Raw genomic sequence first — 18,377 nt, forward strand, 5'->3', positions numbered from 1 at the left:
CTGATAACTGACAGAAGAAAGAATGCAATTATAGAGTCACAAACTGTGAAAAAATTTGTCAACGCCGACTATATGAAAAATCCGCAATTACTTTTTGGGCAACCCAATATATACTCTATGGTGTCTTAGATCAATATAACTAGATTACCATACCCCCATCCTATGGTGGTGGGTATAAAAATACAAAGTTTAACGGTTCTTTTTAACTTTGTTGATTTCTACCTACCTAGTGCTTCTTATCTCGCTCTCTCTCTTTATTCATCTCTCTCTCTCTCCATCTCTCTCAAACATATTTTTTCTCCCTTTACAAACCATAACGGTTACAGTTATGTTTACATCACTGTGAACCACAAAACAAATTTAATTTTAATTTCCATTTAGATGATTTTCATCCAAATGTCATTCTCATATCATTCATAAATGCAATAACGCACAAAATACAGTTTAAAAGTTATTTTTATAAATTTTGCACACAGCCCTTGCTTTGCTCAAGCGAAACCAATTGATTTGGTGTTGACCTTGTGTAAAGTAAACACAACAGCTGATCCCATGTTTACAAAAGGCTTAGTGCTCTTTGTTTTTGGTGTAAATTTAGTTTGCATTAGCATGACGAAATTATGCCCTAAATGTTATTTGTCAAACCTTAGTGAGTTGATTTCTAACTGACAATGATTTTAGGGTGCATTGGTTTCGATTTCATGGTTGTTGGAATGATTTATCAATATTTATAATGTGAGCATAACCGTTATGACAAGAAGATTGTACACAATGGTGAGTTTGGGAATTGACATGGAGATCAGTGGAGTGTGTGTGTGTGTGGAGTTCATATATTGTAGAATGTGTGAGAACTTTGGTGAAGACTACGGCAAATGGTTGTTAAAGAGAAGCAGGGGAAAGGTTTTCTCATATCTCGCATATATGGCATCTCTCATATGCCTTAGGTGCTTTTTCTACAGTAGAACGGTTCCTTATGCTACATTGTTATACTTAACTAGCATTGTTATACACCTCTCACATCGGCAATAGGGTTAACCTTTATAAGAAAAGCTTTTTTAACTCTCACATCACATAGAGAGTGATTGCCTACTAGAAAAGTTCTACATGACTGTAGAAACAATGGAGAAAGAAAGAAACAGAGGAGAGACTTTTTTCATAGAGTGCAGTCCGATATACGAATGAAGCTCAATGATGCTCTTCGGTAGCCTCATTTATACATGACTTGCCGTGTTATCTATAGAAATGAAATTGTTGCGCTTTGTTTGCTTGCCTGTTCCGTATAGACTCAAAAACGACTGAACCGATTTTCATGAAATTTTCACAGATGGTAGAGTTTGGGCCATCAGGAAAATAGGGTACTACATTTTTTTAAATTCCGAAGGGGGGACGGATCCTCCCACATACCCCAATTTTCAAAAACCCCACATCTCGGAGATACTTGCACCGATTTAAGCGAAATTTTGTATACCACCTTATGGTATCTCAAAAATACGAAATCAGCATAAACATTTTGGGTCCAATAACCTGGGGGGACGCCCCATCCCAAAACCCATCCGGGCGGACATGTTAACCAATTGCGACAATATGGACAACTACACATATTTTGATATCCAAAGGGGGGACGAACCCTCCCCCATACCCCAATTTTCAAAAACCCCACATCTCGGGGATACGTGCACCGATTTAAGCGAAAATTTTATATGCCTCCTTATGGTATCTCAAAAACACGAAATAAGTATAAACATTTTGGGTCCAATTGGGGACGCCCCATGCCAAAACCCATCCGGGCGGACATGTTAACCAATTGCGACAATATGGACAACTACACATTTTTTGATATCCAAAGGGGGGACGGACCCTCCCGCATGCCCCAATTTTCAAAAACGACACATCTCGGAGATACTTGCACCGATTTAAGCGAAATTTTGTATGCCACCTTATGGTATCTGAAAAACACGAAATTAGTATAAACATTTTGGGTCCAATAAACTGGGGGGACGTCCCATCTCAAAACCCATCCGGGCGGACATGTTTACCGATGGGGACAATATGGGTATCAAATGAAAGGTATTGAAGAGTAGAATACGAACTTGGTATACAAATTTCGCCCAAAGTGTTCGAGGGGTCCCTCGAACCCCAAAAAAACCCCCCAACAGGACTCTTTCACCGCTTTGGGCAATATGGGTATCAAATGAATGGTATTTAAAGGTAGAGTACAAATCTGACATAAATATGTATCCCTTGGTGTCTGAGGGGCCTGCCCAACCCCAAAAACCCCCCCACACGGACATGTTAACCGATTGCTATAATATGGGTATCAAACGAAAGGTATTTAAGAGTGGAGTACGAATTCGGTACACAAATTTCGTCACAAGTGTACGGAGGGTCCTCCGTCCCCAAATAACCCCCCCAAAAGTTCTCTTTCACCGCTTTGGGCAATATGGGTATCAAATGTAAGTAGAGTAGAGTACAAATCTGACATAAAAATATATCCCATGGTGTCTGAGGGGCCTGCCCAACCCCAAAAACCCCCCACACGGACATATCAAACGAAAGGTATTTAAGAGTAGAGTACGAATTTGGTATACAAATTTCGCCCCAAGAGTACGGGGGACCCCCCCTCCCCAAATAACCCCCCTAGAGATCTTTTTCACCGCTTTGGGCAATATGGGTATCAAATGAAAGGTATTTAAAAGTAGAGTAAAAATCTGACATAAAAATGTTTTCCTTGGTATATGAGAGGCCTCCCACCCCCCAAAACCCCCCCGCAGGGCATATTTACCAATTGAGACAATATGGATATCAAATGAAAGCTATTTAACACTAGAGTAAGAATTTGCCATATAAAAATATTTTTCTTGGTTTCTGAGACGCCTTCCCACCCTCCAAAACCCCCCAACAAGGCTTATTTACCAATTGGGACAATATGGATATAAAATTAAAAGTATTTTGCAGTTGAGTGCACATCTGTTATAAGAATTTGGTCCAAGGTGTCTAGGGGGCCTCCCTTAAACCCAAAACCACTTCAACGGGCGTGAATGTCCAACTTCACAAAATGGGTATCAAATGAAGGGTCTTTGCGAGTTGACTACGAATCTGGTATACATATTTTGAATAGAGTCTGGCATAGGCCCACCCACTAAATACCCTTCAATTGGACGTGTAGTTCGAGCGGGATAATATGTGAATTAAAAGAAAGGTCTATGTTAGTAGAGTTCGAATCTATTGTTGGTATAAAGATTCAAGAAACTGGGGCACATCCAGCCGCTCAGCAGGTGGACTCAAATAAATTGTCCTTTGGGTCTTAGCGCCGGGACGAGCGCCCCTCTCCTCCAAATAAAAACAACACCAAACTGTCATGTAGAACAACTGAGAATATATTGTACTCAAATGAAAGGATGTGTTAGGGGGCAATCCACCTCCCCCTGTCCTACCAAAAAAAAAAGAATAAAACATAATATATGAAGGCCGATAAGGATAGTAAAGGACAGCAATATAAGGTCTTTGGCAGTAGAATACACCTTTTACCCTCAAATTGGGATAGACACAGAAGGACCTACGGATCCTTTAAAATTTATGGTATCCCAAGTGCTAGCTTTGAAATATGATTTCGAATGTAGATAACCAAAATAACAACAAAACAAGTAAAAAGGCGTTAAGTTCGGCCGGGCCGAACTTTGGATACCCACCACCTCGGGTATATATGTAAACCACCTTTCCTCAAAATCCGGTGCAAAATTCATACCTTATGCCCCATAGCAGCTTTATCAATATATGTTCCGATTTGGGCCAGATACTAATAAGTAAAAGTTATTTTTCAATTGTATATAACAAAATATTGGTCTTTTTAGTAGTTATATCTAAAAATAAACCGATCTGAACTATATACGACACGGATGTCGAAAAGCATAACATAAGTCAGTGTGTCAAATTTCAGTGCAATCGGATTAAAAATGCGCCTTTTATGGGGCCAAGCCTTTAAACCGAGATATCGGTCGATATGGTAGCTATATCCAAATCTGACCGATTTGAGCCAAATTGCAGAAATATGTAGAGGGGCTTAACTTAAGTCTTTGTACTAAATTTCGGCAACATCGGACAATAAATGCGCTTTTTATGGCCCCAAAACCTAAAACCGAGAGATAGGTCTATATGGCAGCTATATCCAAATCTGGACCGATCTGAGCCAAGGGCCTAATAAAACTCACTGTCCCAAATTTTCGCAAAATCGGATAATAAATGTGACTTTTATGGGCCTAAGACCCTGAATTGGAGAATCGGTCTATATGGCAGCTATATCCAAATCTGAACCGATGTGAACCATATTGACGGAGGATGTCGAAGGGCCTACCACAACTCACTGTACCGAATTTCAGCAAAATCGGATAATAAATGTAGCTTTTATGGGCCTAAGACCCTAAATCGGAGCATCGGTCTATATGGCAGCTATATCCAAATCTGGACCGATCTGGGCGAAGGATGTCGAAGGCCCTAATACAACTCACTGTCCTAAATTTCAGCAAAATCGGATAATAAATGTGGCTTTTATTGGCTTAAGACCCTAAATCGGCGGATCGGTGTATATGGGGGCTATATCAAGATATAGTCCGATATAGCCCATCTTCGAACTTAACCTGCTTATGGACAAAAAAAGAATCTGTGCAAAGTTTCAGCTCAATATCTCTATTTTTGAAGACTGTAGCGTGATTTCAACAGACAGACGGACAGACGGACGGACATGTCTAGATCGTCTTAGATTTTTACGCTGATCAAGAATATATATACTTTATATGGTAGGAAATGTATATTTCGATGTGTTGCAAACGGAATGAGAAAATGAATATACCCCCATCCGTCGGTGATGGGTATAATAATAATTAATGTGGATCTGTACGAGTCCCGTTACCCTGAATATCTTGATAGCCACTTTCAAAGTGCTTGCAACTATGGGGCCACAACAAAATAATAATTAGTCTGGATCTGTACGAGACCCGTTACCTCGAATATCTGGATAGCCACCTTCAAAGTGCAAGCACTTTATGGGGCCACAACAAAATCGTGCTCTAGCACAATGCTGATATTATTTCATTGTCCGTCCCCTAAACTCCGGGCCATGTTTGCCTACTACAGCAATAAGGGGCACAAATGATAGCTATTTGTTGTGGAAAACAAATTTGGTATACAATTTTGAGGCCAAGTATTTGGAGGTCGTCTCATCCCATAAACTCCCCCTAAACCAATGGCAATTGGGGCTCAAAAAACAGAAATTTTAGAGTAGAGTACCATACTGATATTTTTTCAGGGCTATGTGCGTGGCTGGCCGTCCCACCCTACATACCCGTCAAACTGGACATATATTTGGATTATGGTCAAAAGGGGCTAAAATCTGGTATTTGTTTTATTTGGTCATAATAAAGTGAGGGACGTCTCACCTCATAAACTTCCCCTAAACCATGCATATATACCGACTGTAGCAATATGTAGCTTAGATGTGGTGTCTGAATCTAATATCCACTTTTGGAGGGCTTGGCAACTCTAATCCACAACCAAAACCAAGAGAATGAAGTCGATCTATCATCCAGACTTTAATGGGCGCACCCTCCCTTTACCCTATTTTCAAAAATGTCAGATCTCGGAGATGAGTGGAGCGATTTTAGCGAAATTTGGTTTGTTTATTGGTTGCCCAAAAAGTAATTGCGGATTTTTCATATAGTCGGCGTTGACAAATTTATGCACCTTAAACGCAATGAATTCGATCCGTATTCAAAAACGAATCATAACTGGAGATGAAAAATGGATTGTTTACAACAACGTTAGTCGAAAACGATCATGGTCCTAGCATGGTGAACCAGCTCAAACCACTTCAAAGGCTGATATCCACCAAAAGAAGGATATGCTGTCTGTTTGGTGGGATTGGAAGGGTGTGGTATATTTTGAGCTGCTTCCAAGGAACCAAACGATTAATTCGGATGTTTACTGTCAACAATTGGACAAATTGCATACAGCCATCAAGGAGAGGCGACCAGAATTGGTCAATCGTAAAGGTGACATATTCCAGCAGGACAACGCTAGACCGCACACATCTTTGGTCACTCACTCGCCAAAAACTGAGTGAGCTTGGCTGGGAACTTTTGATGCATCCACCATATAGCCCTGACCTTGCACCATCAGACTACCATTTATTTTGATCTTTGCATAACTCCTTAAATGGTAAAACTTTCGGCAATGATGAGGCTATAAAATCGCACTTGGTTCAGTTTTTTGCAGATAAAGGCCAGAAGTTCTATGAGCATGGAATACTAAATTTGCCAGGAAGATGACAAAAGGTTATCAAACAAAATGGCAATTATATATTTGATTAAAGTTCATTCTAAGTTTTATTAAAAATGCATTTACTTTCTTTTTTTAAAAAAAAATCCGCAATTACTTTTTGGGCAACCCAATATAATAACTAAAAAGCAGAAATTTGACGTTCTTATTTAGGGTGGGATATCAAGGGGGGCCGCGCCACCTCCAAACCTCTCCAAATGGAAGGTTTTCACAATATGTGGTTCAAATGAAAGGTATTTGAGACTAGATCACGGATATGATATATGGGTGTCCACTTCAGCCCCAAAAATACCCCCAGGCGGGATATATTTACCGACCACAGCAATATAAGGCTCAAATGAAAGGCATTTGGGAGTAGAGCACGAAAATGATGTCCACATTGGGGCGAAATATTTGAAAGGCCCTACCAGCACCCCAAAACAAGACTTATTTCCTGCCAGTGTCAGTATAGGGCTCAGATAAAATAAGAGAGTTAGAGAAGGCGCAGCAGAGCGGGCCCTGTCCAGCTAGTAAAGCACAACAACTGTTATACTCACAAGAATTGAGATAGAGATAGCACAGGCTTACAATTGGTTAGCCTTTGCCACGCTTATTTATCGAGTTACGATACAATTTATCAAACCGATAAAAACTATGACAAGATCACTGCAAACTGGAAAAAACGATTAGCCGATTACTGCCAACTATAAGAAACACATTGCCAACAATTAGACCATTAAGGGCTAGTTGGTTAGGGATACATTTTAACCAAGAATTGATTCAATTAAATAGCATAAAAACATTTTCCACATTTTTTTTTTGAGTAAATGACAGTTAACCATAGCCAAATACCACAACTGAGCCATAAATCTCTTTGTGTCACTTTTTTACTGCAATTGGTTATGGTGACGACAACGTATACATTGGCCATTAGAGCGTAAAAAATGGCAGGCAATGTGACATCAGAATCATATTTAGGGAATAATGTTAGAATTTTTTTCCGCTAATTCTGCGGAAAAATTGCTAAGGTAATTGCCATTATGCCATTATTTCTTAAAGCAGATTTTGTCTTATTTTTTCTCATTCCTAAAGAGAGAGAGAGAGAGAGAGAGAGAGAAAAGAGAGAATTGAGTCTAAACAATTAAGAAGTAATAACCCTCGTTTGGTATAGCCCTTAGGCGCTTTGGGTTGACAATTGCGACAAAACAAACATTCTGTGCAACACTCAAAGTGATGGTGAGGGGTGTAGTGTTGCCGTTTGAAGACTCTTTTGTTAATAAATTTCCCATAGAGTTTGTAATTCAAGGAAATATGCAGTGAAACCCAAAGTTTTATAACGAAAATTAAATTTCGAAGAAATTTTGTAAAAAAAATAGAGATATTGAGCTGAAATTTTACAGAGATCATTTTTTTAGCCATAAGCAGCTTAAGTTGAAAGATGGGCTATATCAGACTATATCTTGATATAGCCCCCATATAGACTGACCCGCCGATTTAGGATCTTAGGCTCATAAAAGCCACATTTATTATCCGATTTTGCTGAAATTTGGGACAATGAGTTGTGTTAGGCCCTTCAACATCCTTCTTCAATTTGTTCCAGATCGGTCCAGATTGGGATATAGCTGCCATATAGACCGATCTCTCGGTTTAGGGCCCTGGGCCCATAAAAGGCTCATGTATTGCCCGATGTCGCCGAAATTTGGGACAATGAGTTGAGCTAGGCCCTTCGACATATTTTTGCAATTTGTTCCAGATCGGTTCAGATTTGCATATAGCTGCCATATAGACCGATCCGCCGATTTAGGGTCTTAGGCCCATAAAAGCCACATTTATTATCCGATTTTGCTGAAATTGGGGACAGTAAGTTGTGTTAGGCCCTTCGACATCCTTCTTTAATTTGTTCTAGATCGGTCCAGATTTGGATATAGCTGCCATATAGACCGATCTCTCGATTTAAGGCTTTGGGCCCATAAAAGGCTAATTTTTTAACCGATGTCGTCAAAATTTGAGACAGAGAGTTAATTTAAGTCCCTCGACACATTTCTGCAATTTGGCCCAGATAGGTTCAGATTTGCATATAGCTGTCATATAGACCGATCCGCCGATTTAGGGTCTTAGGCCCATAAAAACCACATTTATTGCCCAATGTCGCCAAAATTTGGGACAGAGAGTTAAGTCCCTCGACTTATTTCTGCAATTTGGCCCAGATCGGTTCAGATTTGCATATAGCTGTCATATAGACCGATCCGCCGATTTAGGGTCTTAGGCCCATAAAATCCACATTTATTTTCCTATTTCGCCGAAATTTGGGACAGTGAGTTATGTTGGGCCCTTCGACATTCTTCTGCAACTTGGCCCAAATCGATGCAGTTTTTGATATAGCTGCCATATAGACCGATATCTCGACTTAAAGTCTTGGCACCATATATGGCGCATTTATAATCCGATTTCACTGAAATTTTTTTCGACATCCGTGTCGTATATGGTTCATATCGGTTTATTTTTAGATATTAGATTTTGTTATACAATTGTACTTATTAGTATTTGGTTGAAATCGGAACATATTTCGATATAGCTGCTATGGGGCATAAGTTATGTAATTTTTACCAGATTTTGACGAAAGGTGGTCTACATATATACCCAAGGTAGTGGATATCCAAAGTTCGGCCCGGCGGAAATGAACGTCTTTTTCTTGTTTTTGCTAAGCTGTTTGTTTGTTTGATCCGTATAGACTCAACAACGGCTGAACCGAATAACTTGAAAATTTCACAGATTATGTAGGTTGGCTGGAAGTAAACATAGGCTATATAATTTTTTGATATCTCAAAGGGGGGCGGACCCTCCCCGTTACACCAAAAGTAAGTACCCAAAAATAAAAGTGGGCCGATCGGGACAATATGGCAAATATAAGGTCTTCAGGAGTGCAGAACGAATTTCATATTAAAAATTAGGTCCAAGTAACTGGGGGGCCGCCCAACACCCAAAGCCCCCTAAAATAGGTTTTTTGGACCATGACAAGTATGATCCAAATCGGTCTATAACCTGATATAGCTCCCATATAAACCGATCTCCCGATTTGACTGCTTGAGCCCCCGGAAAGCGCAATTATTGTCCGATTTGGCTGAAATTTTGCATTTGGTATTCCATTATGACTTCCAACTACTGTGCCAAGTACGATCCAAATTGGTTTATAATCTGATATAGCTCCCACATAAACCGATGTCCCGATTTGACTTCTTGAGCCCTAACAAGTAGCAATTTTTGTACGATTTGGCTGAAAATTTGCACACAGTGTTCTGTTATGACTTCCAACAACTGCGTCAAGTACGGTTCACATCGGTCTATAATCAGATATAGCTCCCATACAAACCGATCCCCGGATTTGATCACTTGAACCCCTAGCAGCTTCAATTTTCATCCGATTTGGCTGAAATTTGGAACAATGACTTGAGTTATAACTTCCAACATCCATGTCAAGTGTGATACGAATTGGTTTATAAACAGATATAGCCCCCATATAATCGATTCGGGATTTGACTTCCTCAGCCCTTAGGAGCCTAAATTTTCACTTGATTCGGCTGAAATTTGGCCCAAAAATCTAGCTTACAACCTCAGCGCCAAGTTTTATCTGAATCTGTTTATATGGTGATATAGTACCGATGTTCTGATATGATTTCTTGAGATCAAAATAATTCAAATACAAACTTAGTTAATAAGGGTTAATGCTTTGCATCATCCATGGTGGTAGGTACCTAGGATTCGGCTCGGCCGAACTTAACACGCTTTTACTTGTTCGAACATATTCTAGCTCGAGATCATATTCAAACCTTTTTATTCAAAGTACAGCATAGCAAAGATCTTATAAAAGTTAGTCAAGTGTGTGCTGTTTTCAAAACACTTTCACTAGCATGGTGGATCGCGATTTCTTATATGGCATGTATCTTCATCAACACCTTTGTCAAAATGATTAAGGTGCTCTAAATACCCATCGACTATAGAGTACGGTGTAGAGCACGCTTTTGTTATGTTTTCGATGACATTTTTTATGAAAAAAATTTTGACGAAATTTTTTTGAATACATTTTTTTTCACAAAATCTTATATATGGAACTACAATAGTAAAAGCGTGCTATGTTCAGCCGGACCGAATTTTATATACCCTCCAACATGGATCGCATTTGTTCAAGTTCTTTTCCCGGTATCTTCTTTTGGGCTAACAAAGGATAAAGCAAATATTAGCTATGCTATGGGAGTTATATCAAGTTATGGTCCGATTCGGACCATAACCAAATTGAACGAAACTCGTCATTTCAGCCAAATCGGAATTGCGCCCTCTAGAGGTTCAAAAAGTCAAGATCCCAGATCGGTTTTCATGACAGCTATATCAGGATATGGAACGATTATATTTAGCACAGTTGAAAATCATAACAAAATACCTCTAGTGGCTCAAGAACCAAACTTAGAACAGTAGTTGAAAATCATAACGAAACTCGTCATGCAAAATTTCAGGCAAATCGGACAAGAATTGCGCCCTCTAGTGGCTCAGGAAGTCAGGGTTAAAGATCGGTTTACAAGACAGCTTTATCAGGTTATGGACCGATTTCAACCATATTTAGCACAGTTAAAAATGATAACAAAACACCTCATGCAAAATTTCGGTTAAGAATTGCGCCGTCTAGATGCCCTAGAAGTCAAGACCCAAGATCGGTTTATATGGCAGCTACATCAGGTTATGTACCGATTTGGCCCATTTACAATCCCGACCGACGCACACTAATAAGATATATTTTTGCAAAATTTCAAGCGTCTAGCTTTACCACTTCGAAAAAGGAAGGACGGACAGACGGACGGACATGGCTAGATCGACTTTATGGGGTCTTAGGCGCATATTTTCAGGTGTTATAAAAGGAATGACGAAATTAGTATACCCCCCATCCTATGGTGGAAGGTATAAAAATCAATCAAAAACGGCTTAATCGATTACAATGCAATTTTTACAGATTGTATACGTTAGCCTAGAAGGAACATAGGCTATATAATTTTTTGATTTCGGAAGGGGGGCGGATTCTCCCCCTTATGCCAAAAACACCACCCATAATCAAAAGTGGACCGAACGGGACAATATGGGTATCAAACGAAAGTTATTGAAGAGTAGAAAACGAATATGGTATTAAAAATTGGGTCCAAGTACCCAGAAAGTCGCCCTAGCCCCAAAACTCCTTTAAGCAGGCAAATTGAACGTTCATATCAATATGGGGTTCAAATGAAAGGTATTCGGGAGTAGATTACGATTCTGGCATTAAAAATCAGGACAAAGTATAGGGGGTCAACCATCCTCCCAAAAACCCCACAAATAGGCATATAAGGCAACCATGACTATATGGGAGACGGTTTGTTTGTTTGTTCCGTATAGACTCAAACGCGAACCAATTTCCTCGAAATGTTCACAGATTGTGTAGTCTAATTACCCAGCGGGCCCACCCAACCCCAAAACTCCCCCAAACAGACATATTGGACTTTCATGTCAACATGGGAATCAAATGAAAGGTATTCGGGAGTAGATTACGAATCTAGCAGTCAAGATCAGATCGAACTATAGGGTGTCACCCTATACTTCGCCCTAAATGGGCATATGACCCATCATGACTATATGGGACTCGGTTTGTTTGTTTGTTCCGTAGAACCAAAAACGGCTTAACCGATCTTTTAAAAATCTTCACAGATTGTGTAGTTTTGTCTGGAGGGAAACAAAAGCTTTATAATTTGTAGATAATGGATTGGGGGCGGACCCTCCCCTTTAACCCATAAACGCCGCTTAAAACCAAAAGTAGATCGATAGGCACAATATGGGTATCAACTAAAAGGTATTGGAGACTAGAAAACGAATATCGTATTAAAATGTGGGTCCAAGTACACAGCGGGACGCCCCAAACCCAAAAATCCTCTAAACAGATATATTTGTCGTTTATATCAATATGGGACTCAAATGAAAGATATTCGGCAGTAGATTACAAATATGACATAAAAGAATAGGTTGATGTAATAGGAGGTCACCCCACCCACAAATACCCCCAAATGGGCATATTAGCCGGCCATGACTATATGGGTCTCAAATGAAAGGTATTTAGGAGAAGATTACGAATATGACATTAAAAATCGCGTGCAAGTCTAGATGACACTCTTTTCCTCCTAAAAATATGTCAAATAGGTTAATTGATCTATTATGACAATATGGGAGTCAACTGGAAGGTATTTGAGAGTAGAAAACGAATTTGATGTCCAATTTTGGAGCCAAGTGTGTGTGGAACCAAGGCACCCCCTAAACTGAACTTTATTTCCGACTATGGCAATATGGGGCTCAAATCAAAGGTATTTGAGAGTAAAAAATGAATTTGATATCTATTTTCAGGGTAAGGTGCCGGTGAACGCCCCAGCCCCAAAACACCCTCCAAACGGTTCATATTTACCGCCCATCGCAATATGGGACTCAAACAAAAGGGATTTGCGAGTGGAATACGAATTTGATATCCATATATGAGTCGATATGTCTGTGGTGCCATTCCTCCCCTAAAAACACTTTTCTTTACTCTAATTTTCAAAAAGACCAGATTTTCGGGACTGGTTCGAAATTTTTTTGCACTCTCTCAGTCACCAAAAACAAAACATGGTTTCCATTGTTGGGGTCAGGTGCCTTGAGGACCGACCAAATCTGCCAAATGGATATATAGACCAAGGGCTTAAACGAAAGGTGCTTGAGAGAACAAACGAATTTGATATCCAATTGAAGAGCCATGTGTTTGCGGAGCCGTCCCACCCCAAAATAACTCCCTAATCGGTTGTATTTACCGACCATGGCAAAATGTGACTTATAAGGAGGTTTGGGGTGGAGATTGATTGATTTTCGGGAAATTGATACTCATTTTCGGGACAAAGACCCTGGGGTCCACCCCACCCTCAAACAGAACTTATTTACAGATCATGCCAATATGGGGCTCATGTAAAATGTTTGTAAAATTAGGGCACGAAGCTTATATTAACTTCTAGGGCCAAGTGTCTGGGTGGCAACCCCGCCCCGAAATACCCTCTAAACCGGAAATATTTACCACTACGGTAACAATGGACTCAAAAGACAGGCATTTGAGAGTTGAGTAAAAATTTGCTCAGGAACCGAGCATGAGCAAACTTCTCACACATCAATGAGTGCTTTCCGGTTCAAGTTTAAACTCAATCATAAGGGACCAATTTTGTATAGCTGAGTCTAAACGGCGTGGCGCAGTGCTACACTTTTTTGGGGAGAATTTTTTACAAGACCATGCATGGCATGGTACCTCGCAAATGTCGCCAGTATTAAGGGGGGGTTAACCACAGCTTTAAATTTTGTTTGATATTCTCGGCAGGATTCGAACGCAGGTGTTCAGCGTCATAGGCGGACAAAGGCTACAGGGGCACGAATTCGAATTCCACATCGAGGGCGAAGTGTTCCCGCCCTAAAAAGATATTAGAGACTTAAATAAGGCGCAGCGAAGCGGGTCCGGTTCGGCTAGTTTTCTATAAAAATCTAAAATTTCGGAAATTTTTTCATGAAAATCTAATTTCGGGAAAAATTGTATGAAAATCTAATTTTGACTATAATTTGAAAGAAAATCATATATCGGATTTTTTTTAAAGGAAACTAAAATTTATAGAAATTTTCTGTAATTAATTTCTAATACAAATTTCTTGATTTTTTTTCCAACACTGTGGCAACTCTGTCATTTTGCTTTGTAGGTTCGTACATTGTATTCGACTTTTTTTTTAAAATCACAGCACTTGAAAAATATAAGGGCTGCTCTTAAGTGTTTTCTATTGTTTCCTCTTGGTTTTTTATGTATTTTAAAAAGTTGACTGACAGACACACGAATCCGAACCCGAATACGAATTTAAATCAGAATTCGAATCTATTGAAATTAAAAACCAACAACAAGACTTTACAATTCTTTGCTAATCCCATTTTATCACGTCACACATATTTGTTCTGTTACCGTGGTACTGACTAAGCTAAGCGGTAAAATGTTGCTGCTGTTATTCCTCTGCAGAGTTCTACTAAATTTAGAATTTTCACAAATTTACCCGCCTGTTCATTGAGATTAGCAAACATTTCGTAAAAGCCGTAACGCCATTAATTAAATTTCGCCATGACTACATGGGACTTGGGATGTACGACGTGCAATGAATGGCACACGTGTTCGCTTCTATGCCGCCACACAACCGCCGTCTGTCCGCCCCCATGCAATTATTTCGCATTCGTCAAAGTCGTGTCGAGTCGTGTTGAGTGTTTGTTTTGTTTTTTTCTTAGCTTATGCTGAATTCTGAATCCTAAGTGGCACACGTCGCCAAGCGTTTTCAATTGTGCGGCAATAAAATTTTGTTTGAATTAATCTGTAATTATGAGCTGGAGGAATGCACGTTCGTTGTTGACTTAAATCTTTGTTCAATGGATGGCAAGAGCGATGATTTTAATTGTTCATTAATATGGGGATCAATGTGATTTATTGGAATGAACGAATGCTGTGTTCATCAACTGTTGTAAGTTTTATGAGTTTTTTTTGGCAGGAATTTGATTTAGATGGAAAATTTTTGCAAAAAAAAAATTTTTCCTGGAAAATTTGGTAAAAAATTAAATTTTTTGGATTTTTATGAAAAATTTTTGTTTGTTTCTCTTTCAAGACGAGCTGAAAGCCAAAGGTAGCAACACACACCAACCACTATGGGACGCGGGGAAAAAAATATATTGGAAAAGGTACAGCTAATAAGCAGGGTTGTCGAGTTTGGTTAATGTGGTAAAAAAAAAAAAAAAAATTATGAAAAATTTCATTAAAATTTAAATTTTGTAGGCAATTTCTTCGAGTTTTTAATTTTTCTAGAAAATGCCCTGGTTTTAATAAAAAATGTTATCAAAATTTATAAGAAGAAGACATTTTTTCAAATTTTAATTTTCACAATAATTTCTTAATTTTTTTTTTTATAAAAATTCGTAAATTTTATTTTCATAGAAATTTTTTTACAATTTTTATATTTTTTTATACCCTCCACAATAGAATGGGGGTATACTAATTTCGTCATTCTGTTTGTAACACCTTGAAATATGGGTCTAAGACCCCATAAAGTATATTCTTGATCGTCGTGACATTTTAAATCGAACTACCCATGTCCGTCCGTCTGTCCGTCCTTTCGACCGTCTGTCCGCCTGTCCGTCCGTCTGTCTGTCAAAAGCACGCTAACTTTTGACGGAGTAAAGCTAGCCGCTTGAAATTTTGCACAAATACTTTTTATAGGTGTAGATCGGTTGGGATTGTAAATGGGCCAACTCGGTCCATGTTTTGATATAGCTGCCATATAAACCGATCTTGCGTCTTGACTTCTTGAGCCTCTAGGGGGCACAATTCTGAAATTTTGCACGTAGTGTTTTGATAACACTTCCAACAACTGTGCTAAGTATGGTCCAAATCGGTTCATAACCTGATATACATAGCTGCCATATAAACCGAGCTGGGGTCTTGATTTCTTGAGCCACTAGAGGGCGCAATTCTTATCCAATTTGGCTGTAATTTTGCACGTGGTGTTTTGGTATCACTTTCAACATTTGTCCATAACCTGGTATAGGTGCCATATAAACCGATCTTGGATCTTAACTTCTTTAGCCGCTAGAGGGCGCATTTATCATCCGATTTGGCTAATCGGAGGATCCGATTTGGCTAATCGGAAGTCATATCATTTTGATATGACTTCCAAAATCTGTGATGAGTATAATGCAAATCGGTACATAACCTCATATAGCTGCCACATAAACCGAACTGGGATCTTGACTTCTTGAGCCTCTAGAGAGAGCAATTTTCATCCGATTTAGCATAAATTTTATACAACGGAATGGAGTGAAATATTCAATTCATTTCGGGTCCTAATCGAGCTATAACTTAATATAGCTCCAATAGCATATTCATTATTCTTTGTTTGCCTAAAAAGAGTTTTTGGGTCCACTTTAGTTTTTGGGTCGTCTTTTGGGGTAAGGGGGAGGGTCCGCTCCCCTTCCCATATCAACAAATTATAAAGCATATACCTCCTTCCTCAACATATCCGTAATCTACTCCAGAATACCTTTCATTCGAGTCCCATATTGCAATATGGTCCAATGTGCCTATTTGAAGGGATTTTGGGGTCGGGGCAGCCCCCTAGGTACCTGAACCCAAATTTTGATATCAAATTTGTATTCTTCTCCCGAATACCTTTAATTTGAGTCCCATATTGCCCCGATTGGTCCACTTTTATTTTTGGGTGGTACTCTTGGGGTAAGGGGGAGGGTCCGCCCCTTCCTTTAATGACTTTAATTTGAGTCCCATATTACCCCGATCGGTGCACTTTTATTTTTGGGTGGTACTATTGAGGTAAGGGGGAAGGTTCGCGCTCCTTGAGATATCAAATAATTACATAGCCTATTGCTCCTTCGGGCCACTCTCCACAATTTGAAAGAAAACGTTTGAGCTGTTCTTGAGTCTGTACGGAACAAACAAATTTACAGACCCACAAACACACACAAATGATTTGATTATATATATAGATAGAAGATAAATTATAGATAGATAGATAAACTGAAAATTTGATTTCCCAAAAAAAAAAATCATTCAAAATAAATTTTCATGAAATATGTTACAAAATTTGATTTTCTTAAACAATACCGTTCAAATTATTCGAAATTTTATTTTCATAAAAATATGTCTTCCTAATTAGATTTTGGTGGTAGGGTAAGCATCATTAAGAAGCATAATTTGTTCTTCGCACTGTGATATTTTTCTTGTTCGACATCATTAAAAAATCATTAAAAAAATTGAATCTCATCATACAATCGATTATGAAAAATAAATCCAAAAATTAATTGAAAAATGTAAGGAAATTGCGCCCTCATGACTAAAATGACTTGGAAGAGAAATGGAATAAAATGAAAACAAGTAAAAGCGTGCTAAGTTCGGCCGGGCCGAATCTTATATACCCTCCACCATGGATCGCATTTGTCGAGTTCTTTTCCCGGCATCTCTTCTTAGGCAAAAAAAAGGATATAAGAAAAGATTTGCTCTGCTGTTAGAGCGATATCAAGATATGGTCCGGTTTGGACCACAATTAAATTATATGTTGGAGACCTGTGTAAAATGTCAGCCAATTCGAATAAGAATTGCGCCCTTTGTGGGCTCAAGAAGTAAAATAGAGAGATCGATTTATATGGGAGCTGTATCGGGCTATATACCGATTCAGACCATAATAAACACGTATGTTAATGGCCATGAGAGAATCCGTCGTACAAAATTTCAGACAAATCGGATAATAATTGCGACCTCTAGAGGCTTAAGAAGTCAAGATCCCAGATCGGTTTATATGGCAGCTATATCAGGTTATGAACCGACTTGTACTTTATTTGACATAGTTGTTGAAAGTAACAATAAAAAACGTCTTGCGAAATTTCAGCTTCTTGGCACAGTTGATGAAAGTCATAACAAAACACCTCTTGCAAAATTTCAGCCAAATCGGACAATAAATGCGTCCTCTAGTGGCTCAAGAAGTCAATATCCCAGGTCGGTTTATATGGCAGCTATATCAGGTTATGAACCGATTTGAATCATTCTTAATACAGTTGTTGGAAGTCACAACAAAACACGTCAAATCCGATAGGAATTGCTCCCCGTAGAGACTCAAGAAGTCAAGACCCCAGATCGGTTTATATATGGCAGCTATATCGGGTTATGGACCTATTTGAACTATTCTTGGCACAGTTGTTGAAAGTCATAACAAAACACCTTATGTAAAATTTCAGCCAAATCGGACAATAATTGCGTCCTCTAGTGGCTCAAGAAGTCAAGACCCCAGATCTCCCCAGATCAGTAGCTATATCAGGTTATGGACCGATTTGAACTATTCTTAACACAGTTGTTGCAAGTCATAACAAAACACGTCGTGCAAAATTTCAGCCAAATCACCTCTTGCCCTCTAGCGACTCAAGAAGTCAAGACCCCAGATCGGTTTATATGGCAGCTATATGGGGTTATG

The sequence above is a fragment of the Stomoxys calcitrans genome, chromosome 2, assembly GCF_963082655.1.
Source record: "Stomoxys calcitrans chromosome 2, idStoCalc2.1, whole genome shotgun sequence".
Classification (NCBI taxonomy): Eukaryota; Metazoa; Arthropoda; class Insecta; order Diptera; family Muscidae; genus Stomoxys; species Stomoxys calcitrans.